Raw genomic sequence first — 15,855 nt, 5'->3', positions numbered from 1 at the left:
CTGCTGTGAGCATCTGGGTCAGGAGTAGGAAACATTTCACCCTTCAGATGTTGCTGAACTACAACTCCCATCAGTCCTAAAAATCATGGCCAATGGCCAGGGATGTTCAGGAATCTCTGTAGGGCAAAAGGTTCCCCACACCTGATCTGAGCTCCACAGTTGCATTGCATCACCTCACCTGTGTCTTCATTTGAGCTAGCAAGAAGAATGACATTGAAGGCAACAGCAGTTCTTGTGTCCTTCTGAGACAGACAGCAGCTAAACATTAGAAGAAACTTCCTAATAGTAAGAACTATTCCAAGGTGAAGCAGACTGCTTAGGGAGGTGGTGGGCTCTTTTTTGCTGGAGGTATTTAAGCAGAGGATGGATGACCATCTGCCAGAGGTGCTATAGCTGCATCCCTGCAATGAGCAGGAGTTAAACGAGATGACCTTGAAGATACCTTCCAACTCTATAAATCTGTGTTTCTAAGAGTCTGTGATAAACTAGAGAATGTAGAGTGAATTCAGGGCCCTGCTTGCTACCTTACAAGCTACAGATTTCTCGCTCTTATTTGTTCTACAGCAGGGAGCCCTAACCTGTAGCCCTCCACAAGTTGTTGGACTCCCACCTCCCATCATTCTTAACAATTGGCTGGGCCTGATGGGAGTTGTAATTCAGCAACATCTGGAGTGCCACAGATTAGTCTCCCTTGTTCTAGAGACTTCACTGCTCATAATCTCCTCTTAATCCCTTTACTATACAAAGTCCAAGGATGAATAGCACATCATGTATGTATTGTGTAGAGTGTTCTACATAGTTTTTTCCCATTCATACCCAGAGCTGTTACAGTTCCTATTAGGTTAGGCAGTAATTTTCATTGCCTGTTTACCAAGGTAATAGCTTTGCGTTTATAGATTTTTTTTTTCCTGATAGCAGATGGTACCATACATTTTTAAGAAGGAGTCCATTGTCTTTTATTGACACATTCTTACGACTGACTGTTGGTTTTGGGAAGAAATAGTTTAACCTGTTTTAATCACTGAATCTGTGCAAATATATAATGTGAAAAGGTGGCTTCCTGATCAAAATGTATAGCTGCTGTGAATGTTTCCTCTTCATCAGAATTGACTGAACCACTTATTCCATATATCTTCATATCAGATCTATCCCCCACAACTCTTCTTCTTCTCCTTCAGTATCTCTTTGTTCTTATCGAAGTCTTGTATCTTTTATCTCTTCACAGGGACAGATTTATGCTTCCAAACCCTCCAGCACTTGCCTCTAGCAGGGCGTGAAGGCAATAGGCTTTCCTGATTACATGAAGCAGAGGTCAAATAGCCAGGGTTTTGTTCATATTCTGGCTAGCCATATCTAGAAATCTGCTGGCAACGTTGAAAACAAATGTCTGGATTCAATAGATGAGAGGTGGGGAATGCTTTCTGGCCCTCAGGACTAGGGATGGAATAAACAGTTTTGGTTCTTTCAGTTTCACATTTTTCCAATCTTAAATTCAGTTCTCTACATTTCTGCAGAAATTTGCTTTTTTTAAAAAAAAAAATTGTCGTGAAACTTCTTCAGCATTTTAGAGCAGATTTCTAACACACACATTTTTGTATGCAATTCTGACTAATGTCCACATTTATGCAAGCAATTTCTCCTAATATAATGCATTTGGTATGGTATTTTACTAATATATTTATTTTAATGTACACTTCCCCCTAATATATGCATTTTTGTAAACATTGGTTGGAGAACTGCATCGTAAAATTTGGATAACTGTGAATCGGTTCCATTAGCGTAGTGGCAAATTCAGAAGTGCACGGTCCCTTCATGATCGTCACCCCAAGCCCCCTCACAGCCATGTCCCCTTTCCTCCTTGCCCTTGTCTTCCTTGCTCTCCATGTTGTCTCTGAATCCACACTCCACTACAATAGATCTCCCTAGGAGCTAATCAGTATGAAAGTGGAGGTTGTGTGTTAGGTCCTCAGTGGCTGACTTACTTCCTTTCACTCTGTTTAGCTCCAGTCAGTATACAGCAACAAGAACTCTTCTCAATGGCTAACATGCTCCTTCTTCATGATAATTGGCTCATACATAGGGACCTGTCTGGGACCCTGCTCCCAAAAAAGTAAGGGGTCTAAGATTACCAGTGACCCCAGGGGTCGATTCCCTTACTGTTTCAGAAAGTGCAAATTAAATGCAAACTGAATTGAATTTCTCCAGCAACTCTACTCAGGACTCTGCCTAGTCTATACCCTCTCCCTAGGCCACACCTCTTACTGGTCCTGTTCCAGAGATGGCTTGAGTGCTTTTTCCTTGCTGGAAGATGTCCTTGAACTGTAATAATGCCTCTCGCTTTGCTGGATAGAGAAATGGGCTGGGAGGCGGTGTCTGAAACTTTTGCGTGATTGGAATGTTGCCTGTTATAGGAAGGTGAAAGTCACATCCATTGCTTTACCCTTTTTTACCTGGACCACACCCAGTGCTGTCACGTGGCTGCCAGAGGGTTCTTCATAAAGGAATACGTGATTCCCCACTCCTGGGTAGAACCTTCCACTTAAAAATGCTGCAATAAGCCACAAGGTTTGGTTTCTGGTCCAGATATTGTAGTTCCACTGGTGAAAAGAAATATTCCAGACCCTCCTTATGTCTATATAACCTATTTTAATTACCAGAGGGAGAAAATGTATAAAATCTGCATTATCCAAATGTTGTATATGCTGCTCAGAGGGAGAAAAATAGATGTGGTTGGATACACATCTTATGCAAGCTTGGAGATTTTGTGTACAGGGGTCACAAATAGCTTCAGTAAAACTGATAAGCCTTTGCAGCAAGTCTGAAAGTGGTCTTTCACTGTAGAAAGGAAATTGGCAAGGGGTTTGCTTACTAGTTCCACCTCCTCAATGAAGAGGCTTCTTCTGACTGAAGCTTGCCAGTTTACTGCTGTTCCTTGTGATGGGGATTAGATCATTTTGGAGAATTATATGTGGAAAGCCAGCAAGGAATGGTGGTGAAACTGACCAACTTCCTGTCACAATTCCAGAGAAACTCCTTCACTGTTGAGTTGAAAATGACAAGGAGCCATTAAATATATATATATAGGGCAAGACACTGTCTTACAGTGCCAACCTATATTTGTTTTCTCAGAGGTAAAACTCCCATTGTGCTTCAATGGGACTTACTCTTTAATAAGTGTATTTAGAAATGCAGCTTTATTTGTTTTGTTCATCCAGCATCTCTAAGAATAACCTGAAATCTGCATAGAACCTAGGAGAGCCTATCATGCAGTAACCCCAACCTCACTTACCTGGGAGTAAGCCCCACTGAATTCAGTAGGATTTACTTCTGAGTAGACATAGTTAGGATTATAGTCTATTAGGTCTGCTACGTCTTAGCCTACTCCACCTTAGGGTTGCCAGGTTCAGGGCCTGAGACTGATCCTGTATCTGTAGGAGAAGAGAAAGTCAGCCAAGTGCAGGTGTTCTTGCAACCCTGTAATGAGAAAAATCACAAGGTGGAATTCTTTCTTCCCCCTGCACAACTTTTAAGATACAGAAGACCTCTTGGAGTCTGGGCCTGGCAACCAAGAGGTCTGCTGTGTCTTTAAAAGTTGTGCAGGGGGAAGGGAGAATTCTACCTTGTGGTTTTTCCCATGACAGTGTTGCAAGAACACCTGCACTTGGCTGACTTTCTCTTCTCCTAAAGATACAGGATCAGTCTCAGGCCCTGAACCTGGCAACCCTACTGCACCTTAAGATTGATACAAATGTTGACTTTATGCTTTTAACACCGAGTTTTTTCCCTCCCCACTCCCTACTTTACTTAATAGGCAGGCTGATGAAGAATTCTAGAGAACTTGAAAGCTTGCCCACTATTGATATTGCTCTAGTATGGATATTGGCATTTTTCTTATGGGCCAACCTTTGCTTTTTGTGAGCCTAAAAGGCCTAGAGATTAATGCATGAACAAGATGGAATGGGCTTACAAATGTGAAATTGGCACAGACCAGAAATAGACTGATCCATCCATCCATATGCTTTAATTTGGATTCCTGAATTCAGCAGGGGGTTGGACTCGATGGCCTTATAGGCCCATTCCAACTCTACTATTCTATGATTCTATGACAGCTTTTCCCAACCAGTGTGCCTCCAGATGTTGTTGGACCACAACTCCCATCAGCCTCAGCCAGCATTGCCAATGGTCAGGAAAGATGGGAGTTGTGATCCAACAACATCTGGAGGCACACCGGTTGGGAACGGCTGTTCTATGATATGTCTGGTGTTAAGTGCTAGTGCTACTCAGAGTAGACCCACTGAAGTTAATAGGCGTGAGTAATTTAGGTTCATTAATTGCAATGGGTCTCCTCTGAGTAGGACTTATTGAATACAACCCAGTAGATCTGTCAGATTCAAAATTTTGGAGAGAGTGAGTTCGAGGGCATAAAACTTATCAGCCCCTTTCAAAACCATTCCATCTCTACAAAACTGAACGAAACCCCTCTGCAACTATTCCTGCATGTAAAAAGGAAGGAAGGGATAATAATAAAAAGTCTATGAGCAGGGGGAAAGGGGGTGTGAGATAGCAGGATGTGAGATTCCAAGCATCTTTTAGTGTAAGTGAACCTTTCAGGTCAGCTTCCAATCCTGCTTGTAAAGTTCTTTGTGTCTTGAATTTATACTGTGAAGACAGTGAAAGTGAGAAATAGATAGACCACAAGAGACAACATCTAAATTAGTGCCCTTTTTATGACAGGAAGTGCCAATGTTACATTAAGCACCTCCTCAAATCTTTCTCACACACTTTGACTTACACCCACCTATGTAGACAAAACATTGTGAAAATGGCTTCCTTCCTCCCCTGACAAGTTCTACCAAAAAGAAATTAGTCAGGAAAGGAAAGAAAATACAAACATTCATACAAAATGAGTTCATTTAAATGGCAGCCCCGGACTCCTCTGGGGGAAAAGGGCAGGAAAAATGCAATAAAATAAATAAATTAAATCTGATCAATCCTGTTTGCGGAGCTACATTTGATGTTGCAAATCTAATAATTAATGTCTTGGTGTTCATGGTATTCATATCCATAGTCCCCAAAGTGCTGTCCCAAACACAGAAAGAAGGAAGGGAAATGCAAAAAATCTAGCATTTTTATAAAAGGATATAAAATGCTAAATCTCGATTAAGGATCAAAAGTAGATTGATTCTGATAACGCACACACACACACACACACACACACACACTATAAGGAAGTTAAAAACAAAAACAGTACATAAGGCAATGGAGCAGCCCTTCTTAGGAAGGCTACACAACAGAAGCAGAATGTGTTTATTAGGAGAAATTTACACCAAAATGCTGAAGAATTTTCCTGAGGGTTTAAAAATATATTTGCAAATTGCTGCAGAAATGTGGATAACTGAATTTATGATTGAAAAATGAAAAACTGAGAGAACTGACATTAACAGATCCTTTCATCCTCACCTGGGGGAGTAAACTCACTGAATTAAGTAGGATTTATTTTGAGTAGATTTGGTTAGATTGTGCAGTTGAAACTCTGCTCCATCAACAACATGGTGGTTTCCTTTCATTCATGGAATCAGCCAAATACTGGCCCAGAAAACTGGTCATGAACCTGCTCTTGGGTGGATTAATGCAGACTAATCTTTGCTAACACTATTTAACCATTTTTTTCATTACTAGGCAAGAATTCAGATGTCCCAAAGGTTGCTTTATCGACATGAAACTATTAATCCAATGGAAGTTATATGTAGGGTTGCCAACTTTTAAAGTGACCTCCATGCCTATGCCTTTAACAGCAGATTGAGCTGCAGACAGTAGCAGATGATAATGCTATGTTGTGAAAATCTTCTTCTGCTGATTTCTTCAGATAATTTTGCAAAAAGCACAGGGTATTTTTGTTTTGACACAAACTCTGTGGCTAAATCCTCCAGCTACAGAAGCTTTAGAATGTATGCTTATGTACGGCTCAGGAAAGTGTGTCTGTGGCAAATGGCAATATATTCACAATCTTGTTCACAAATAAAAGGCAAAGGAAGTATGCCTCTCGATAGAGTGCAGTTCTCAGGTTCTGCTTGCAGGCTTCACATAGGCATCTGGTTGGCCACTGTAAGAACAGGATACTGGCCTAGATGGACCTTTGGACTGATCCAGACGGACTCTTATGTTTTCAAATGTATGGAACCCTTCAAGCTTGTATTGTAAAATGTAGTAGGCTCTGATACTTAATGCTGCAGAGAAAGCCCTAGTCTTAATCTGTGCCTGGTGTTTACAGACTAGGATAAACAGAATGCATGGTTCACATAAGAACATAAGAACATAAGAAGAGCCTGCTGGATCAGGCCAGTGGCCCATCTAGTCCAGCATCCTGTTCTCACAGTGGCCAACCAGGTGCCTGGGGGAAGCCCGCTAGCAGGACCCGAGTGCAAGAACACTCTCCCCTCCTGAGGCTTCCAGCAACTGGTTTTCAGAAGCATGCTGCCTCTGACTAGGGTGGCAGAGCACAGCCATCACAGCTAGTAGCCATTGATAGCCCTGTCCTCCATGAATTTGTCTAATCTTCTTTTAAAGCCATCCAAGCTGGTGGCCATTACTGCATCTTGTGGGAGCAAATTCCATAGTTTAACTATGCGCTGAGTAAAGAAGTACTTCCTTTTGTCTGTCCTGAATCTTCCAACATTCAGCTTCTTTGAATGTCCACGAGTTCTAGTATTATGAGAGAGGGAGAAGAACTTTTCTCTATCCACTTTCTCAATGCCATGCATAATTTTATACACTTCTATCATGTCTCCTCTGACCCGCCTTTTCTCTAAACTAAAAAGCCCCAAATGCTGCAACCTTTCCTCGTAAGGGAGTCGCTCCATCCCCTTGATCATTCTGGTTGCCCTCTTCTGAACCTTTTCCAACTCTATAATATCCTTTTTGAGATGAGGCGACCAGAACTGTACACAGTATTCCAAATGCGGCCGCACCATAGATTTATACAACGGCATTATGATATCGGCTGTTTTATTTTCAACACCGCCAGTTCAGACCCCATGAGCGTATATGTGAAATTAAGATTGTTTGCTCCAATATGCATAATTTTACACTTGTTTATATTGAATTGCATTTGCCATTTTTCCGCCCATTCACTCAGTTTGGAGAGATCTTTTTGGAGCACTTGGCAATCCCTTTTGGTTTTAACAACCCTGAACAATTTAGTGTCATCAGCAAACTTGGCCACTTCACTGCTCACTCCTAATTCTAGGTCATTAATGAACAAGTTGAAAAGTACAGGTCCCAATACCGATCCTTGAGGGACTCCACTTTCTACAGCCCTCCATTGGGAGAACTGTCCGTTTATTCCTACTCTCTGCTTTCTGCTTCTTAACCAATTCCTTATCCACAAGAGGACCTCTCCTCTTATTCCATGACTGCTAAGCTTCCTCAGAAGCCTTTGGTGAGGTACCTTGTCAAAAGCTTTTTGAAAGTCTAAGTACACTATGTCCACTGGATCACCTCTATCTATATGCTTGTTGACACTCTCAAAGAATTCTAATAGGTTACTGAGACAGGACTTTCCCTTGCAGAAGCCATGCTGGCTCTGCTTCAGCAAGGCTTGTTCTTCTATGTGCTTAGTTAATCTAGCTTTAATAATACTTTCTACCAGTTTTCCAGGGACAGAAGTTAAGCTAACTGGCCTGTAATTTCCGGGATCCCCTCTGGATCCCTTTTTGAAGATTGGCGTTACATTTGCCACTTTCCAGTCCTCAGGCACGGAGGAGGACCCAAGGGACAAGTTACATATTTTAGTTAGCAGATCAGCAATTTCACATTTGAGTTCTTTGAGAACTCTCGGGTGGATGCCATCCGGGTCCGGTGATTTGTCAGTTTTTATATTGTCCATTAAGCTTAGAACTTCCTCTCTCGTTACCACTATTTGTCTCAGTTCCTCAGAATCCCTTCCTGCAAATGTTAGTTCAGGTTCAGGGATCTGCCCTATATCTTCCACTGTGAAGACAGATGCAAAGAATTCATTTAGCTTCTCTGCAATCTCCTTATCGTTCTTTAGTACACCTTTGACTCCCTTATCGTCCAAGGGTCCAATTGTCTCCCTAGATGGTCTCCTGCTTTGAATGTATTTATAGAATTTTTTGTTGTTGGTTTTTATGTTCTTAGCAATGTGCTCCTCAAATTCTTTTTTAGCATCCCTTATTGTCTTCTTGCATTTCTTTTGCCAGAGTTTGTGTTCTTTTTTATTTTCTTCATTTGGACAAGACTTCCATTTTTTGAAGGAAGACTTTTTGCCTCTAAGAGCTTCCTTGACTTTGCTCGTTAACCATGCTGCAATCTTCTTGGCCCTGGCGGTACCTTTTCTGATCTGCGGTATGCACTCCAGTTGAGCTTCTAATAGAGTGTTTTTAAACAACTTCCAAGCATTTTCGAGTGATGTGACCCTCTGGACTTTGTTTTTCAGCTTTCTTTTTACCAGTCCCCTCATTTTTGTGAAGTTTCCTCTTTTGAAGTCAAATGTGACCGTGTTGGATTTTCTTGGCAATTGGCCATTTACATGTATGTTTAATTTAATAGCACTGTGGTCACTGCTCCCAATTGGTTCAACAACACTTACATCTCGCACCAGGTCCCGGTCCCCACTGAGGATTAAGTCCAGGGTTGCCGTCCCTCTGGTCGGTTCCATGACCAACTGGTCTAGGGAATAGTCATTTAGAATATCTAGAAACTTTGCTTCTTTGTCATGACTGGAACATATATGCAGCCAGTCTATGTCCGGGTAGTTGAAGTCACCCATTACTACCACATTTCCTAGTTTGGATGCTTCCTCAATTTCATATCTCATCTCCAGGTCTCCCTGAGCATTTTGATCAGGGGGACGATAGATCGTTCCCAGTATTAAGTCCCTCCTGGGGCATGGTATCACCACCCACAACGATTCTGTGGAGGAGTCTGCCTCTGTTGGGGTTTCGAGCTTGCTGGATTCAATGCCTTCTTTCACGTATAGAGCGACTCCGCCACCAATACGTCCTTCCCTGTCCTTCCGATATAGTTTATATCCAGGGACAACCGTATCCCACTGGTTTTCTCCATTCCACCAGGTCTCCGTTATGCTCACTATATCAATGCTCTCCTCTAAGACCAAGCACTCCAGTTCTCCCATCTTGGTTCGCAGGCTCCTAGCATTAGCGTACAGGCACTTGTAAGCAGTGTCTCTCTTCAAGTGTCTTTGGCACTTGTGGTTAGGCCTGTGGTAATTTTGCTCTTCTGAATTTATATCCTGTGCCCCTGCTCTCACAATGCCTACTTCTAGGCCTACCCCTTTTAAAATTTCATCATTTCTTTGGTTTTTATCCCAGGGGGGAGGTTTATTCTGAACAGGACCTTTCTCAGCTCCTGTCGGGTTTCCCCCCTCAGTCAGTTTAAAAGCTGCTCTGCCACCTTTTTAATTTTAAGTGCCAGCAGTCTGGTTCCATTCTGGTTCAAGTGGAGCCCATCCCTTTTGTACAGGCCCGGCTTGTCCCAAAATGTTCCCCAGTGCCTAACAAATCCAAACCCCTCCACCCGACACCATCGTCTCATCCACACATTGAGACTGCGAAGCTGGGCCTGTCTGGCTGGTCCTGCGCGTGGAACTGGTAGCATTTCAGAGAAAGCCACCTTGGAGGTCCTGGCTTTCAGCATCCTACCTAGCAACCTAAATTTTGCTTCCAGGACCTCACGGCTGCATTTCCCCATGTCGTTGGTGCCAACGTGCACCACGACCACTGACTCCTTCCCAGCACTGTCTACCAAACTATCTAAACGACGGGCGATATCCGCAACCTTTGCACCAGGCAGGCAAAACACCTTGCGGTCTACACGCCCATCACACCCCCCACTGTCTATGTTCCTAATGATCGAATCACCCACTACAAGGATCCCTCCAGCCCCTGGAGATATATCCTCGGCACGAGAGGATAGCTGCTCATCCCCCAAGGAATGGGTCCCTTTTAAGGGATCGTTTCCCTCTTCCTCAGCTGGATGCTCTCCTTCCCCGAGACCATCGTTCTCCATGATAGCAGGAGAGCTATCATCGTTGGAGTGGGACACAGCTATAACATCCCTGAAGGCCTCCTCCACACACCTCTCTGCCTCTCTCAGCTTTTCCAGGTCCGCCACCTTGGCCTCAAGGAAATGAAGTCGTTCCCGGAGAGCCAGGAGCTCATTGCACCGAGAGCACACCCACGACTTCTGTCCAACAGGCAGATAGTCGTACATGCTGCAGGCGGTGCAAAACACTGGAAAGCACCCACACCCCTCCTGGCTTCTTACCTGCATAGTTTTGTTTAAGGTTTATTACGTCAATGGGTTGGAGACTGCGGTTTAGTTGAGGTCAGGGAACAGACGGGCAGAGTGGGTGGCCCTAGCCTCCTTGCCCTGCTGCTGAACTCGCTCTGCTGCTGAACTCGCCTTGACGCTTCATCAGCTGGGGCTCCCTCTAGCTTGTGGAGCAGGCTCCCTCGCTAGGGTGCTCTGACTTTATATGTGTGGCTGGTTCCTCCCAGCTACTGCTGCCAGCCAATGATGTGTTACTTGAGGCTGATGGCTATCAGCTGGGGCTTAACTCTTTAGTATTCTCTCAGGCTTCCTTCCTTCCTGAGCGAGGGGCGGGGCTGTTTAAGCTTTTGGCTGCTTTTAATCTAATCAAGGGGCTGCGCCTTCCAGGCAAGTCTTTTGTGTTTGTTGTTTTCCCACCTAGAACAGCCTGACCTTTCTTTAACCTAGGGAAACAGAGCTTGTGGTTGTGTTTCAGGAAGGCTGAAGCTGCCCTTTTTAGCAAGGACTGAGCTGACTCTCTCCCTGTATGTATTGGTGGAGTTTCCTTTTCCCCCTTCTCTCCGACTGGAATTTAGCCTTGTTTACAGTGTCCCCTGAAGCTTTCCTGCTAGGGTGGTGTTGAAAACTAGCTTTCTATAGGCTTCCTTCTCCTAGGATCTGTCTCCTAAGATATAGGTTCTTTCAGGATTTGGCTCCTAGCTCAGGGTGACCTTGGGCTGCCCTTATTACTTATTGCTCTGAGCTGTTTTACTTCAATTAAATAATGGAATAAATGGGAGCTACTTACCCTCTTTTTGCTCTGCTGCTTAACTCGCCTTGACGCTTTGTCAGCTGGGGCCTTGACGCTTTGTCAGCTGGGGCCTTGACGCTTTGTCAGCTGGGGCCTTGACGCTTTGTCAGCTGGGGCCTTGATGCTTTGTCAGCTGGGGCCTTGATGCTTCGTCAGCTGGGGCTCCCTCAGTTCATAATTTTTCAGGCATGTCTATTACTAGCAAAAAGGGGAGAACATCTGCATCCTGACAGGCAGAACAAAAGCCTTCCTGTTCTCCTACACAAGTGCTGCCCATCATAGAAAGGGAATTGGAGAAACAAGCCCAAGGGTTGGTTCTCACATGGCTGAGCCCAGGCTGTGTGTGCATGTGTAGTGGTGTGTGTGGGGGGGAGGGGGTATTTCTGGGTGGTTCAGTTTGGGCAAGTGGCAAGACATGGTTGTATGAATGAAGTGACTTATTGCCTTAAGCCCCCAATGCAGAGGAAGTAACCGTGAGTAAATACTGCTTGTAAAAATTCTGCTTTTCAAGACTTCAGCTTGGCCAGATGCCAACCCTGTTACAACAAAAGGGAGTGAATAGTCCCTGTGGACTGTCAAGACACATGTGTTGCTGTGGATTTTTTTTCTTTTTTTTTAGCCATGCCTAAATATATTCTGTAGATAGCTTGCTAGGAAATGAAATTTGGCATTGCCTTTCAAAGATCTGGAGGTCTGATTTCCTGATCCCTGGAGTAACATGCATATGTCTGTCTGATTATGCAGATTTAATGGACCGGGTGGAGACTTGCTATAGTCTTTTATCTGTCTGCAAAGTAAACAAAACTGTATTGTCTTCTCTGTTTTTCTCTTGTTTAAAGCTCCTCTGAAGACTTAACATTCTGTTCGCATGAATTATAAAATAATTTGACATGGAAGCAGCAAGCCAAGTATGTACTACTCCACTCTGTCTCTTAATATATGCCAAAATGCTTCAGTGTCATCTTTCTGGTCAAGGCTGAGCAGTTCTTTTTAGCAGATGTGATGGTGGTGGTGGGAGGTATTAATTGTTATTGGGTGACTGGATACAGTCCCCCCTCTTCTCACTTGAGAAATTACACTTGATGAAATTAATTCATTTGCCATTGTAGGTTGATAATACGTTGCTTAATTATTGTGCAGAAAACAAAGTAAGGGAGGAAAGAAAAGAAAACAACAGACTATCAGCAGAAGTTTTCACTGTGAAGCAAATGCGAAAGGGGAAAGGAAAAAAATGTCCCAAATGAGATGGATGTACAATGGGGAAAGACTCGGAAATAAGTTTCTAGGAGCAACCTTGCATTGGATAAACTAGTTCTGCTGTAAATTTACTAAGCAATGTTTTTAACAGACATTTGGGTAGGAATGCCTGAGGAATTATGTTTGGATTGCTTCTGGCAGCAGATGAGCCCAATCCAAAGCTCCTGAAAGAATAAAACTCCTGGATGAACTGTGCACTTATCTGGATTTTGCAGTGCATTTTGGGTGTGCAAAAGTGCATACAAAAATAGATATTATGCGTACAAAATGTGTATTTTACTGGTGACTGCACTGATAAGCATTGTTTTTAAATTGCTGATTGGTTTTCAGAGCCTGCAAAAAAAGCTTTTTTGTTTAAGCATGTGATTTTAGAATGTATATAAAGTAAAACTGCTGGTTTTATTTATGTTTTGATACATTTTAGGTCTTTGTTGCTTTTAATTTGATTTTATGAACATTTGATGTTTTATGTAAACCACTAGGAGGTTTTCGTTGATTAAGCATGATATATAAATCGTGCTAAATAAATAAATAAATAAATAAATAACAGAATGGTTTATTAAAAGTACATATTTCATGTAAAGAAGAGTGCACAAAATGCATCTGAAATGTGTACAATGGGATGAAATGGCATGCAACGTAATAGGATCAAACAGGATGGAATAGCACAGAAAGGGACATGGACCTCTGACTGAGGACTAGCAAGACCTAAAAGGGAAAGAGTGAACCGCTTATCTCATCTCTACATTTGGGATATCTGTCTGAGATATTGGGAGAGTGATATCCTGATATAATTTTACAAAAAGAGAAAAAGAGCCAGACCCACTGGAAGTTATGTGTTGTATGTCCTACTAATGGAGATTAGTGCAAGAGACACCCAATGCCTATCTCCCATAGTGGATTTCTGCATTACTGAGCAGAGAAGGTAAACTGAAGTTTTCTCCCTGTCTTATAACACGCACCTTTCTCTCCTCCTATTGAGCATCTTACAGAATGGTTCATTAATACATGCCAAAAACATAGGGCCTTTTCATCTAGCTGAAAGCAAACACAGTTACCATTCTTCCGTAGCAAAAAGCACCCTGTCACAAAATGTTTGAATGTTATAAGATTCATAGTAGGGCTGGACATCTTTATAACATATCAAAAAAGAAAAAAAAAACTTCTGATGCCAATTCAATTGATTAAACATAGCCCAATATGCTATCAACAGGCAAAGAGTTATAATTCATCTGCTATTTGTATCCTTATAAGTCTGTAACTATATGATTTATTGAAAACAATTGGATTAAAAACATATTTCATTTTTAGTGATCTGAAATTGTTCTGTTATGATGTAACCTTCCATTGGCTGCAGTGAAATCCATGCAAAAATAAGTGCCTCATTGTGACATCCGTATATGTTCCAGACAGGATTGTTGAAATTATGTGTGTGTCACAAGGACAAAGACAACCTCTGTTACTTTTTTATGGAATTGTGTGGGGTAGCAACATGTGAAAAGCTGTTTCCACTATGATTTTGTCTCTGCTATCACCAATCTCATCCCAAAGATGCTGCGATGAGTGTTGACCTGAAACACTTCAGAGTGAAATAGTGAGGGTGTGCATATCACACATTTAAGTCACCTTTTTTGACAACTGTGTGATCTTTGTGATGGTGACAAATCTTTTAAAAAAAATGTATTTACAAAATTTATATACTACTGATGTCAGGAAGCCTTTTAACCTGTTTACAAAAAAAAAATCTAAAGCATTCCTTTAAAAATACTGATGCAAGCAAATAGTAAAACAATTTGACATAAAATTTTATCAAAATATAAATAAAATAATTTTCAAACAATTATGCTTAATAAAATTATATATAAAATGCTTCTCTCATTTTTCCAATCTTTAGTTCTCCACATTTCTGCAGCAATTTGAAAATTCATTAAATTCTTCAGCATTTTAGTGAAAATTTCTCCTACTCAATATGTTTTTGTATGGAGTTTGACTAACTTACACAATCTTGCAAGTAATTCCTCCTAATATAATGATATTTTGTATCCATTTTCACAAATGTATTTGTTTTTATGCACATTTCCTAATATATGCATTTTTGTAAACGTTGCTTTGTTGGAGAACTGTATTGCAAAATTCGGCTAAGTGCAAATTTCGAAGGATGGATGTGTTTTAGTTTTTATATTGTTTTAGAAAGTGCAAATTTTATAGATTCAACTTTAAATGCAAACTGAATTTACTTTGTCCCCCATTCCTAGTTACAGACTGAAAATGTTTCTCCAGTTTAGGCTGTCTAAGGAAAAGGATGAAAAAGTGTCCCTATTCCCATCTATGGAAGTTGACTGGACTGGTAGATTTTTTCTTCAATGCTAGCCAAAGAGCATTCTTCACTGGATTAGTTTAGGGGATACAAACAGGCTCTGTGGCACACATAGCTCTGCTCTTCAACAGAAGGGAATGGCTGGGACATTCAGGAGGAAGAGCTAGTGTCTGCCACTGTTGCCTCCCAGCACCTGAGTTTGTTGCCTCCCTCTGCCTAATGTAGGGCCGGCCTTGCCAGTTTTGCATCTCCCTTAGGAAATCATGAAAGTGGGGTAGTGTTTTGACGCCATCCTTAGAGGCTGGGAGAAATTCTAACAGAAACTAATAACTGATCCAGGAAGCTTATCATGATCAGCAGCAGGAGATAGCAACAGATTATCTGGAGAGGGGATCCATTCAAGTGGTGGAGGAGCTACAATCTACAGGTCAGCATACTCCTCTGCAATGCCTCTGTTTGAATGACATGACAACAGGAAATGTAATACTAGAGTAGGAGAAGCCAATGTAGTGCCCTTCAAATGTTGTTGGACTCCAACTCAAGGATGACATAAGTTGCAGTCTAACAACATCTGGAGAACACCACACCTGTTACCCTTCTTTTAGAGCAGATGTGGGAAACCTTTGGCCCTCCACATGTTGCTGCGCTACAACTCTCATCACTCCTGGCCATTGGCCATGCTTGCTAGGGCTGATGGGAGTTGTAGTTCAGCAACATCTAGAGAGCCAAAGGTTCCCCACACCTGTTCTACAGATATTGCGGGAGGGGAGAGGATGGTTCCCACTATTCCATAGGGCAGTGCCCTCTTCTCCCTCTCCCCAGAAACAATGCCCTTTCCAACAAAGCACTGGAGCAATTAGTTTTTTTAAAAAAGAATCCCCCAGAAAGCTGCTGCCTCCAGTTTATTTATTTATTTATTTATTTATTAAATTTATATACCGCCCGACTAGCAATAGCTCTCTGGGCGGTGAACATAAAATAGCATAAAAATACAATGAATAACAAAATAATACTAAAATACAATCATCAATCCAATACAATAAACATTTTAAAAAGTAAATCAGTGTAACTTAAAATGCTTCAGAGAATAGGAAGGTTTTGACCTGGTGCCGGAAGGAGAGCAGAGTCGGCGCCAGGCGTACTTCCTCGGGGAGACTGTTCCATAGTTCGGGGGCCACCA

The 15,855-nt window shown here is 42.1% G+C and overlaps 1 long non-coding RNA gene across 1 annotated transcript; it reads left to right on the top strand.

The window, feature by feature from the left end:
* The first annotated feature begins 11,331 nt into the window (after window positions 1–11,331).
* Window positions 11,332–12,782, top strand: LOC133378405 (uncharacterized). The gene is made up of 3 exons (XR_009761004.1): window positions 11,332–11,411; window positions 11,941–12,009; window positions 12,242–12,782. It is a non-coding gene; the product is annotated as an uncharacterized LOC133378405 (long non-coding RNA).
* Window positions 12,783–15,855: the final 3,073 nt, after the last annotated feature.

The sequence above is a fragment of the Rhineura floridana genome, chromosome 2 (assembly GCF_030035675.1).
Source record: "Rhineura floridana isolate rRhiFlo1 chromosome 2, rRhiFlo1.hap2, whole genome shotgun sequence".
NCBI lineage: Eukaryota > Metazoa > Chordata > Lepidosauria > Squamata > Rhineuridae > Rhineura > Rhineura floridana.
Note: the sequence above shows the minus strand (reverse complement) of the source record. Positions and strands in the feature narration are given on the sequence as shown.